Source organism: Pleurodeles waltl, chromosome 3_2 (genome assembly GCF_031143425.1).
Source record: "Pleurodeles waltl isolate 20211129_DDA chromosome 3_2, aPleWal1.hap1.20221129, whole genome shotgun sequence".
NCBI classification, from domain to species: Eukaryota; Metazoa; Chordata; class Amphibia; order Caudata; family Salamandridae; genus Pleurodeles; species Pleurodeles waltl.
The window spans coordinates 111,098,994-111,111,460 of record NC_090441.1 but is presented as its reverse complement, the minus strand read 5'-3'; positions in this window follow the sequence as shown (position 1 = coordinate 111,111,460).

Here is a 12,467-nt window from a genome sequence, read left to right as displayed (position 1 = left end):
GGGGGCATGTTGGGGCTGGCGGGGGGCCTGGCGGGGATGGGGGGCATGTTGGGGCTGGCGGGGGGCCTGGCGGGGATGGGGTGCATGTTGGGGCTGGCGGGGGGCCTGGCGGGGATGGGGTGCATGTTGGGCATGGCGGGGGGCCTGGCGGGGGCCTGGCGGGGATGGGGGGCATGTTGGGGCTGGCGGGGGGCCTGGCGGGGATGGGGTGCATGTTGGGGCTGGCGGGGGGCCTGGCGGGGATGGGGTGCATGTTGGGCATGGCGGGGGGCCTGGCGGGGGCCTGGCGGGGATGGGGGGCATGTTGGGGCTGGCGGGGGGCCTGGCGGGGAGGGGGGGCATGTTGGGCATGGCGGGGGGCCTGGCGGGGGGCCTGGCGGGGATGGGGGGCATGTTGGGCATGGCGGGGGGCCTGGCGGGGGGCCTGGCGGGGATGGGGGGCATGTTGGGCATGGCGGGGGGCCTGGCGGGGGGCCTGGCGGGGATGGGGGGCGTTGGGCATGGCGGGGGGCCTGGCGGGGGGCCTGGCGGGGATGGGGGACGTTGGGCCACTGGAAAGGAAAATGCTGAGTAACTTGAACGTGGTATTTCTCCCTCCCTGTACGTGTCACATAGGTCCGCGCCCATGAGAAGATTGGGATTTGACGTGCCATCGCCAAGGAAGTCCGGGGCCTGGGGGTCCACCATCGACGGGGCACCCACTGCCGCAAGAGGTGGGAGGACATCCGCCGCGGGACAAAGAAGACCGCCGAGTCTCTGCTGGGGATGGCCTCCCAACGTAGGCGGGGTGCCTGCCATCAACTGAGCCCCCTGATGTTCCGGATCCTGGCGGTGGCCTACCCTGATTTGGATGGGCGCGTGAGGGCAGCACAGCAGACACAAGGGGGTGAGTAGAAGCATCATCTACTCTGTTGTCGTGCAGTGGAGGTGTCTGGGTGGGGGAGGAGGGCTGTGGGTCCCCCTAGGCCAGGGCGATATCTGTAGGCTGGGCACCCCCGTAAGCCCCTGTGTCCCCAGCCACCACCCTCAGTAGTGTGTCAGTACAGCCATCCCTGGGCCGTGTCATCCATGGGTGCAGTTGACAACTCTAGGCGTGTAGGGCATGTTCCACGGAATGCGTAGCGGACCACAAGTGCGCAACTTAGTGCAGGGGGCATCTGTGTCTGTCATGTCCGCTAACTGTACCGGAGATCCATGTACTCAATATCCCTTTATTTCTCTCTCCCCCCCCTTTTTGTTTGTCTTTCTGTGCTTGTGTGCATCAGCATCATCAGGCGGAGGAGAAGTGGCATCGGGGCAGGAGGGAGCTGCATCTCACATGGCCCAGGAGGGCCATGCCACAGAGTCAGACTGGACCAGTGAGACGGAGGGCGAGGGGAGCTCCACGACGGGGACGACTGGAGCCTGCAGCGACACGGACACGTCCTCGGAAGGGGGCTCCCTTGCGGGGGTGGCACCATCCGTGCCCCCCGCCATTACAGGTACAGCCGCCACCCAGCGCACCATCTCCGCCCTCCCAGCAGCCCCTCCGCGTTCGCCCCGTGCCCGCTCTGCCAGGAAGCCGGGCATCTCCTTCGCCCCAGGCACCTCAGGCCCTGCCCCTGTTACCCCCGCTGCCCTCAGTGCGGAGCTCATTGACCTCGTGAGGACGCTCATTGTTGGGCAGACTACCCTTTTGAATGCCATCCAGGGGGTGGAGAGGGAGGTTCATCGCAGCAATGCGTACCTGGAGGGCATTCATTCGGGTCAGGCTGCCCATCAGCGATCGTTCCAGGCTCTGGCCTCAGCACTGACGGCAGCCATTGTCCCTGTCTCCTGCCTGCCTCTACTAACTCCCTCCTCCCAGTCTCCTGTTCCTCTGCCTGTCCCACCCACACCATCAGACCAGCCTGCACACACCTCAACACCCAAGAGAAGCTCATCCAAACATAAGCACCACAGATCACGCAGACATTCACACACGCAACATTCCGATGCAGACATGCCAACAGTCACTACCACCTCTGTGACCCCCACCTCCTCGTCTCCCTCCTCCCTCCCTGTGACGTCTACACTCACACCTCCATTCACCTCACCATCAGCCAGTGTTTCCATCACCAGCACACCCTCCACTCCAGTCCGCACACGTGCAGTCACCACCCCCACTGCCATTTACACGTCCCCTGTGTCCTCTCCCACTGTGTCTGTCACCCCCTCTTCCACACCACACAAACGCAGCCACCCACCCACCCAACAGCCATCCACCTCACGACAGCCTATCCCTCCTGCACCTGCACCCAAAGACAGCAAACGTGACTCACCTACAACCACATCCTCTCCCTCCACTCCCATTCCCACTGTACCTACCACTCTCCATTGTCCCAAGAAGCTCTTCCTCGCCACTACTAACTTCTTTCCTGACCCTGAGCCCCCCCCTCCTTCTCGTCGGGGTAAGAAGAGCACCTCAGCCACCACCAGCCCTGCAGCCCCCTTGACAAGGGTGCAGGGGTATTGGAGCCCGCCAGCCCGCATGTCTGGATCTTCACCCAGCAGCAAGGGGACAGCCAGCCCACCCCCTGGGAAGAGGAGCAGAAGGCGGAAGGGGCGCCGCAGGAGCCCGCCTTCTACATCCCCCCCGGACACCACCCAGAGACAGTCACCAGCCACAGCTCCAAAGGGAGGCAAGGGCCACAGGCCGACGACTAAGGAGGGCAAGGGCAGCAAGTTGGAGAGGTCAGGCAGCAGGCCTGCTGCCCAGGAGGAGCCCACAACCCCCATAGCCGCTGCCCCGGGAGAGCCCACCACCCCCATATCCGCTGCCCATGGAGGACCCAGCCCAGCTGGCCAGGAGGGCCCCACCACCCACAGCCCAGGTGGGCAGTGAAGGAGCACCATCCCCGCTGCCCAGGAGGGCACCACCATGCAATTAGCAGTTGGCCATAGACCGTCCGCCGTCTCAAGAACCGCTGAACTGGGCCCCGCCGTCTCAAGAACCGCTGAACTGGGCCCCGCCGTCTCAAGAACCGCTGAACTGGGCCCCGCCGTCTCAAGAACCGCTGAACTGGGCCCCGCCGTCTCAAGAACCGCTGAACTGGGCCCTTCAAGGCAAGAACCGCTGAACTGGGCCCCGCCGTCTCAAGAACCGCTGAACTGGGCCCTTCAAGGCAAGAACCGCTGACCTGGGCCCTTCAAGGCAAGAACCGCTGAACTGGGCCCTTCAAGGCAAGAACCGCTGAACTGGGCCCCGCCGTCTCAAGAACCGCTGAACTGGGCCCTTCAAGGCAAGAACCGCTGAACTGGGCCCCGCCGTCTCAAGAACCGCTGAACTGGGCCCTTCAAGGCAAGAACCGCTGAACTGGGCCCCGCCGTCTCAAGAACCGCTGAACTGGGCCCTTCAAGGCAAGAACCGCTGAACTGGGCCCCGCCGTCTCAAGAACCGCTGACCTGGGCCCTTCAAGGCAAGAACCGCTGAACTGGGCCCTTCAAGGCAAGAACCGCTGAACTGGGCCCCGCCGTCTCAAGAACCGCTGACCTGGGCCCTTCAAGGCAAGAACCGCTGAACTGGGCCCTTCAAGGCAAGAACCGCTGAACTGGGCCCCGCCGTCTCAAGAACCGCTGACCTGGGCCCTTCAAGGCAAGAACCGCTGAACTGGGCCCTTCAAGGCAAGAACCGCTGAACTGGGCCCCGCCGTCTCAAGAACCGCTGAACTGGGCCCTTCAAGGCAAGAACCGCTGAACTGGGCCCCGCCGTCTCAAGAACCGCTGGACTGGGCCCTTCAAGGCAAGAACCGCTGGCCCTTTGGCAGACGTGGCAGGGCAGGATCTATCTTGCGCAGGGCTGCAGGATGTCCTCTGGCCAACTTGCCTCCTCCAGTGGCAGTGGGGTCTGTTATGGACTGTTTGGACTGTGGCTTTGCTCTCCCCAGGATGGCCCAGTGGGCAGGCCACCCACTGTATGGACTGTTTGGACTGTGGCTTTGCTCTCCCCAGGATGGCCCAGTGGGCAGGCCACCCACTGTATGGACTGTATGGACTGTGGCTTTGCTCTCCCCAGGATGGCCCAGTGGGCAGGCCACCCACTGTATGGACTGTATGGACTGTGGCTTTGCTCTCCCCAGGATGGCCCAGTGGGCAGGCCACCCACTGTATGGACTGTTTGGACTGTGGCTTTGCTCTCCCCAGGATGGCCCAGTGGGCAGGCCACCCACTGTATGGACTGTTTGGACTGTGGCTTTGCTCTCCCCAGGATGGCCCAGTGGGCAGGCCACCCACTGTATGGACTGTATGGACTGTGGCTTTGCTCTCCCCAGGATGGCCCAGTGGGCAGGCCACCCACTGTATGGACTGTTTGGACTGTGGCTTTGCTCTCCCCAGGATGGCCCAGTGGGCAGGCCACCCACTGTATGGACTGTTTGGACTGTGGCTTTGCTCTCCACAGGATGGCCCAGTGGGCAGGCCACCCACTGTATGGACTGTATGGACTGTGGCTTTGCTCTCCCCAGGATGGCCCAGTGGTCATGGAGTCCCCTCGTGGATCTGGCGTCGTGTACTCAAGTGGCTGAGGTGCCCCCCCTTCCCTTCCCCCTGAGGTGCCTGTCCTATTTTCTTTCTGATGCCCCTGCAGTGTTCTCTCCGTGGAGTTCTTGTCGTGGGACTGGGCCTTGCCCCTTTGCACAGGACCCCTGTGATCCACGGACAGTGGTTGGACTACATTTAGTAGCTGTATATATTTTGTACATAGTTTATTTCAATATATCTGGCCGTTTATGATCTCTTCTTTTGGTCTTTGCATTATTTCGGAGGGGGGTGGTTTGTGGGTTGTGACAGTGATCTGTGGGAATGCATTGATGTGTGTGTTGTAGTGGGTGTGGGTGGGTGGGTGTGTGCCGGTAATCTTTTCCCTCCCCTGTGTCGTAGGTGCAGTACTCACCGATGTCTTCCGCGCCGCCGGGCGTGCTCCTGGTATATGAGGAGGAATAGGAGTGCGGGGATGACCTGCAACTCTGGCTCCATACTGCCGGAATCTCCCGTGGAGTGCGTAGAGGTGAGCGTTTTCCCGTTCGTAGTCTGTTTCCGCCGTGTTCTTATCGGCGGTGCTCCCGCCCCGGAAAAGGTGGCAGATTGGTGGGTCGTAATAGGGTGGGCGGTACTTTGTCTGCCGCCGGGCTGTTGGCGGGAACCGCCGCGCTGTTTGTTTGTACCGCTGTGGCGGTCGGAGTGTTAAGTTGGCGGGCTGTGTTGGGGGTTCCCGCCAGGGTCAGAATGCCATTTTTAATACCGCCGGTCTGTTCGCGGTCCGACCGCCGCCTCTCCGCCGACCGCCAGGGTCAGAATGAGGGCCTATATCCTTTGGAACTCGTAATACGGTAGGTGGTATATCCGCCACTTTTGGGACGGTTTAACACCGTCCTCCAAAGTTAGAATCAGGCCCATAGTGTCTGAGGGGGACAAGAAAGTCCACATACCTAAAGATCTGGTGCCCAGGTATGTGGTAAGGGATGATTCTGACTAGTGGCTCTCTGCCTATGCGGTGACCCTCAAGAGGCAGAGTGACTCAGAAGAATATTGGGGAGCATCACTCTGGAAACACCTACCTACAGAGGGAGGGATGCCTTACTTACAGTGGAGGTGAGGGACCAGATGAAGTACACTCCCAAGAAAACCATCCTTGTTACCAAGTTTCAACGCATCCCAGAGAAGTACTGCCATAGGTTTAGGAATGGACAAATCCAATCAATACTTTAGGAAACCAGTACACACTCCTGATTTCATGGGTAAATTCCTTTCCCTTATTTATTTAAATCATTTGTAAAGGACAGCAGAAGCTCTTAATAAAACAATCCATCACGTATTTTATCTCTACAACATAGATATAAATATCACATTAACATCACAAACATATGTAACACAAATAAACAAAAGGAGGGTTATGCCCATCATCATTGCTTAGAAGGATGTCAACGTGTTTCGGCCTCGTCAGTCAGGGCCTCGTCAGGACTGTCAGATGGCACTGGCACCTCTATCATCTAAGGTCTTACTGTCTAAGTCCAGGCATCTATGTAGATTATGAGGCAAACAGTAGGGCCGAACCTCTTAACGGTAAATCCGTTATCTTTATGTTGTCATGCCACACAAAGGCAGTTCAATGCTTTTGAATTATGCAAGTACTTCGGACCTTCTGCTGTTCACGTCCCACCTCGTAAAACGTTAAGAGGTTCCACGTTGACATCTTTCTAGTGGGATCAAGGGCTTTGAAGCTAATCAACTTATAGGCAGAATTGTTGTTGCACTACAAAATACCTTTGAAAAAATATGTAGGTATTAGACAGCTGGGTGCAGTTAAAACCCTTGATCATCACAGCCTAGTGGATCACATTGATAATTGTGTAATAGTGATCGCAATGCAAAGTAATGATGATGGGCATAACCCTCCTTTTGTTTATTTGTGTTACATATGTTTGTGATGTTAATGTGATATTTAGATCTATGTTGTAGAGATAAAATACTTGATGGATTGTTTTATGACGAGCTTCTGCTGTCCTTCACAAATGATTTAAATAAATAAGGGAAAGGAATTTACCCATGAAATCAGGAGTGAGTACTGGTTTCCTAAAGTATTGATTGAATTTGTCCCTGCCTGTCGATCTACTGTATTGTGTTTATGTTAGTACCCAGGGCAGGCTAGGGTTACAGGGTACCCCCTTTGTGAATGACGATAGGTTCAGGAATAGCAAAAAGTTGCCGAACCAGTCTTGGGTGGATTTCCTTGATTATGCCATCTATCTACTTGATGGTTGGGTGAAGGACCACAAACGTTATGGTTTTACTGGGTTGTTTAATCTGATACTGAGAGGGCACATGTTAAATATCTGTTTTACACAGCGACACCAGCAACTGATTGATAGTAAGCTTACTCATCCCAGGGAGATTGCAAAATAGGCGGGCCTCTGGGTCCGTACCAGAATGTCAGGAAAGATATCAGGGGGGTCAGGGATCACAACAGATGAAGAAGGGGGAGAAAAACTTAAGTAAGCAGTTGTACAAAGGCTCCACAAAATAATTCCCAAGGGAAAAGTAGCCAGTCCAAGTCTGGCCCAAAGAGAAAGATATGTAGGTTTATCCCCCAGTGTACTGAGTGCTACAAGTATGGGTACTGCAAGGGAGATAACAAATGTTCCAAGAAGGCACAACCCCCCTGGTGGGCAGACACCTGGGTTGGTGCATGTAGCACTTGGAAAGGAGGTGTCCTATTTAGCTTGGGGGAAAAGACAGAGTTTACCCAAGTGTCCCTATGAGAAAGAGAGATGGTGCTAAAAGCCCACATGCCTTCAAATACATCCAATTACCCGCAGTGGGTCACCATCAATAGGCAAAAGGCCCAGGCTCTGAAAGACACAGTACCCAGTATGACTACTATGAGGTATCATCTGGTGCCATCAGAGCAGGTCATCCTTAATACATTCCAACAGGTTATAGTTGCAGACAACCGTAAAAGTACCTACCCAGTGGCTCTGGTTCCCTTGGAGTGGAGGGGTCTCAGGTTCTCTAAACATAGCTCTGAGCTGTGCCATGACTGTAGATTGACTATTGGGCAACAACTTAGAGCACAATGCCTGGAAAGAAGTGGAACTCAGGTAACATCTAGGGGCTTTGGGCTTGTCTATATGGATCTGTATGACCACAATGTCCATGGCTACCCAAGAGGGAAGACAATGAAACCTGAAAGAATGGTCCAGGCACCCCTGACAATCCCATGGTACCAGTTGGTGGGGTGCCTGAGGAAGCTGCCCCTGAGCCTACCAGGGGGAACATTGCTGCCATGGGAGACCTGCTGGATGGCAAGTTTAGGGTAGGCCCACCAGGGAAAAAATCTGCAAGGTGCAGAAAGAGTAGCTAACTAGAGGGCTGTAGATGACAAACCGAAGCACTGGCAGCAGGTGATATTTCTGGAGATCATCTTATCTATAGGGACAATGACCACCTGTATAGTGAGCCTAAGGTCCCTAGACCTGCTGCAGTCCATGTGCTAGTGCCCCCCCAGTGTTAAAGGGCTTTCTTTGTGGGGATGGCTCATGATATACCCCTGGCAGGATATCGGGGACAGGACAAGACCTTTGCTAGCCTTGTCTCCTACTTTTGTTGGCCCCAGATAAAGACACCCTCAGATGCTTTCTGTAGGTCTTGTTCCACCTGCCAGGCCAGTGAGAAAGCAGGGGAAAAGCGGAAGGCCCCTATGGTTCTATTACCTGTCATTGGAACTCCCTTTGGGAGGGTAGGCATCAACATTGTTGGACCCTTAGATCCTAAAACTGCTTTAGGCAAGAGATTCATGGTTTTGGTGTACTACATTACTGTATACCCAAAGGCCATCTCTTTAAAGTCAGAGACTGCACCAGCAGTGATCAAGTCCCTGATGGGGAGTTTTACCTGAGTGGGGATCCCTAAAGAAGTGGTGTCTGACAGAGGCACCAACTTCATGTCTGCTTACATAACATCCATGTGGATGAGTCTGGGGAAACCTAATAGTTCTTCATACCCTATGAGCCCCAAATGAGTGGGCTTGTTGAGAGATTCAACAAAACCCACCAAGGAATGATTATGGGCCTGCCTATGAGGGGGAAGTGGGACGTCCTCTTCCCATGCCAGATATTTGCCTACACATGAGGCATCTTAGAAGGGGGTTGGGTTCAGCCAATTTGAACTCTTCGATGGTCACCCTGTTAGAAGACCTCTGGGACTAGTGAGGGAGGGGTGGGAGGAAGCTCCCAGGAAACCACTAGGATGTAGTCAGTTGCATGCAGACTCTCTGCAATGAGACAAAGGGCTTCTGGAACAAGGCTAAGGAGAATCATGTGGTCAGCCAAGAAGTCATGAAACTCTGGCATGCCCAGAAGAAGACTCTAGTGCAGTTTCAGCCTGGCCAGAAGGCGTGAGTCATGGACCCTGTGGAGACCAGGGCTCTCCAGGATTGTTGGACAGACTCCTATCAGGTGAAGGAATGGAAAGGGGAACAGCCTAACTGGTGGACCTCAAAACCCATACAAATCCCCTAAGGGTGTTCCATATCAATCACTTTAAGCCACACTTTAAGAGGTCTGAGGTTGCCATGCTTTTGGTGACAGATGATGGGGTAGAAGAGGGGAGCAGACCCCTCTATTACCCATCCTCCAAGGAGCACAAAGAATCATTAGAGGGTGCCAACCTCTCTCCTAGAACATCAGAGTGAATGTCAACAACTTTTGAGTTTTCTTCATTGTTATTGCTCACCCCTGGGTTTACACACCTGTGTACTCACAATATAGCTACCAGACACAGTATGCCCATTAAACACAGAGGGCATATTATGAGAGGTTTGCACCAGTGTTGCACCACAAATTGGAACGCAACAGCGGCACAAGCATTAAGTCATATTTATAAAATAAGACATTTGCAAAAATGTATCATTTGTAAGTGCTGCAGGGGGCAAAAGCAGTGCCGAAAGCAGTTGCGCCACGCAAGATTCAATGAATGCAATGTAGTTCGCCACAAAATTTGATATAACTGTAATTCAGTGGTATCTATGGGTCTACCACTGCATCACACATCTTTGGACAATAAAAAGCATGAAATGCACCAGAACTGCTGAACATCTCCAAACCAGGTGTGGGAAATTATATAGTGGCTGTGGTATAAAAACCTAAACATCACAATATACTTTGGCAAGCTCACTTACACCATGGAGGTCATTGTTCTGCAACTAGGAGTAGTGAGGAGACCACTACCCCTGCCACCACCATTTGTGTTGAATGCCATAATCAAACTGACCCTGCAGTACCTGCTCATCCCCAAAACTAATGAACAGCAATTTGAAACCAAACAAGGGTTCTACAGTATTGCAGGATTCCCCATGTGCTTGGTGCCATTGATAGCACACATGTGCAATTTGTACCCCCTGCAGCCACCTCTACGGAAACCACAAACATCATTAATCTATCAATGCCCAGGAAATAGTGGACTATCAGGGACTCTTCATCAAAATTCTGTCAAAATACCCTGGAAGTGCCCATGACGTCTACATTTTCTGCCATTGTCTTATCAATGAGCGGTTTGAGAATGGCCATTACAGGAATGGACTACTCATTGGTAAGGAAAGCAGATTAATCAATAGTTCACCTACATTTAAATGAATGACTGAATACCCATCACTGTGTTTGTGTTTTGATCATGTGTGATGTGCACCTTGTGGGTGTATGTCACACAAACATGTAGCCAACAGTGTACAAATGTGTGGTTACCTAACACATTCAGAAATGGAAGGATGTAAAAATACACAGCGCTTGGTAGTGTAACCTTTCATACTGTGTAAGCTGTCAGAATCACAAGTAATTGAAGTCACAGCATATTTCAAACCATGGGCCCCGCAATTCTTCAGAAGGCAACAAGAAAGGAACAAATTCTAAGTTTTGTGGAATGTGAATAAAGATTATATGTAAATCTTTGGATACCAAAATTGTCTTGGCTAAATGTTCACTTCCAAAGTATGCGTTTCACATATGGCAGTATATCTGTTTCCTGATAATTTTATTACGTCCACAAATGTGACTGGGACATCAAATATCAATGACAGTTTTGCACTGAAAGCGTTGCATTAAATAGAGAAACAAAGTGTAATCTAGTAACATGAGTATACACCAGCCATGACAACATTCAAAGTCACACTATCCACATTCATAATAAGGCATGTTTACATTCTCCATCAATGTAACAGATGAGTAATTACATGCCACAAGTTGCACACATTTGCAGCTGCTCATCTAATCAAAACATTGACACACATTGCTCACAAAGGTCAATACAGAAGTCATACAATAGGAGCAAACCTGTGTCACATAGTGATGATGGAAGGGTATCACAGTGCAATGACCACAAAGAAATCTACATGCAAAATGATCATGAAATGTGGTAAGAGTCAAGGTCAATAAGGACAGAATCTTCAAAACAGAAATAACACTTACATACATTTACTTACATACCTGTTACTGTACAGGTCTGTTAGACCATGTCCGTCTTCAAAGCATAATTTGGCCTCATACAGAATAGTTGTACTTTTCCATTCCTATGTGTAAGTCTAAGTACATCCAGACAAATTTCCATGGTAAATACGATACCTGAATGATGATCATTTAAAACTAAAACATCCATTTCTGAAAACAATGTATACATTTTTTAAGCAACTGGAAATGCAAATTTATAACAAACAATCTAAGGGTCTTGCATACCAGGTACACAACTAAGCACATCATAGTTGAAATAATTTCAAATTAATTAGCGACTGGCAAATTTACTGTCTCTATTCCAACTCATGGATCTTAGTATGGCTGCAAGTGACGTCCTTCTAAATTTGGAGCCATGCTACACACATACTCCATAATTTGCCATTACAAGATACAGATAGTCAAATTTGCTTGTCTGGCCAATCTTCTCCCTGGACACATAAACTCTCATATTGAGTTGTTGTATTCCTTACATGCTGTACAACATCCTAAAGTAATGAAAAATATAGCAACAAGCATGTGTAAAGCAATGTTCAGCAGTAACTAAAACAGTGTCAATGAAATTGAAATGTGTATCGTAATGCCTGCCAACAAATGTTACAGAGGTAGTTAAGTTGAAGACCAAAGAAAGCTATAAGTGAGTTTCTATTTGGTCTATTTTCAGGTGACCAGGTATATGGTTTGCAGCCATAGTCACTGACACCATACACAAACCCACAGATAGATAGACAAAAATTGTTCAATAAGCTCTATCAAAAAACTGCAATGTGGTGGAGTGCATGTTTGGGGTCCTGAAGTCACTCTCCAGGTGCCTCCACAAATCCGGAGGCAGACTACTCTATTTGCCTGCCATGGTGTGTGAAATTATTTCATGTTGTGCCATTTTGCACATGTGCATTCGGACCAATGTCCCATGGGACAATGAGGGGTCAATCCCATATGAGGCTGAAGAGGCTGAATTCTGAAAGGGACACATTGTACACACAATGGCCAATAGGCAGAGAAGGAGCCAAATTCATGCAAATTTTTTGAATGACTAAAATTAAAAAGATGTCAATAATGACTGAAAGCATGTTAACTTCACATACAATAAATCTTTACTATTCAAATCAATCATTGTGTGGTATGTGTGTGTGTGAATGTCACTCCAACTATATAGGCAATCATATCTTGTCAACTACATGTATGCCTCAACATGTATGAGTTGCATTCCTTAAAAGTTAAGAAACATTGGGGCATATCTCCAGCTCAGAACAAATCTATTTAACAAGTCAACTGTCTATCTGTGTTTTGCTGTCTCAGAGTGTGTAATGTGCTGGTACCTATGTTTCACCAGATACTAATCAATCCTGTCATAGCCAAAGGCCTAGTCCCAGGTGTGGATGTCAAAATGTTTGTTGTGAAAAGATACATTAATGCAGCTTTGGGGATCTAGAAAAGAGCACACATGTAACA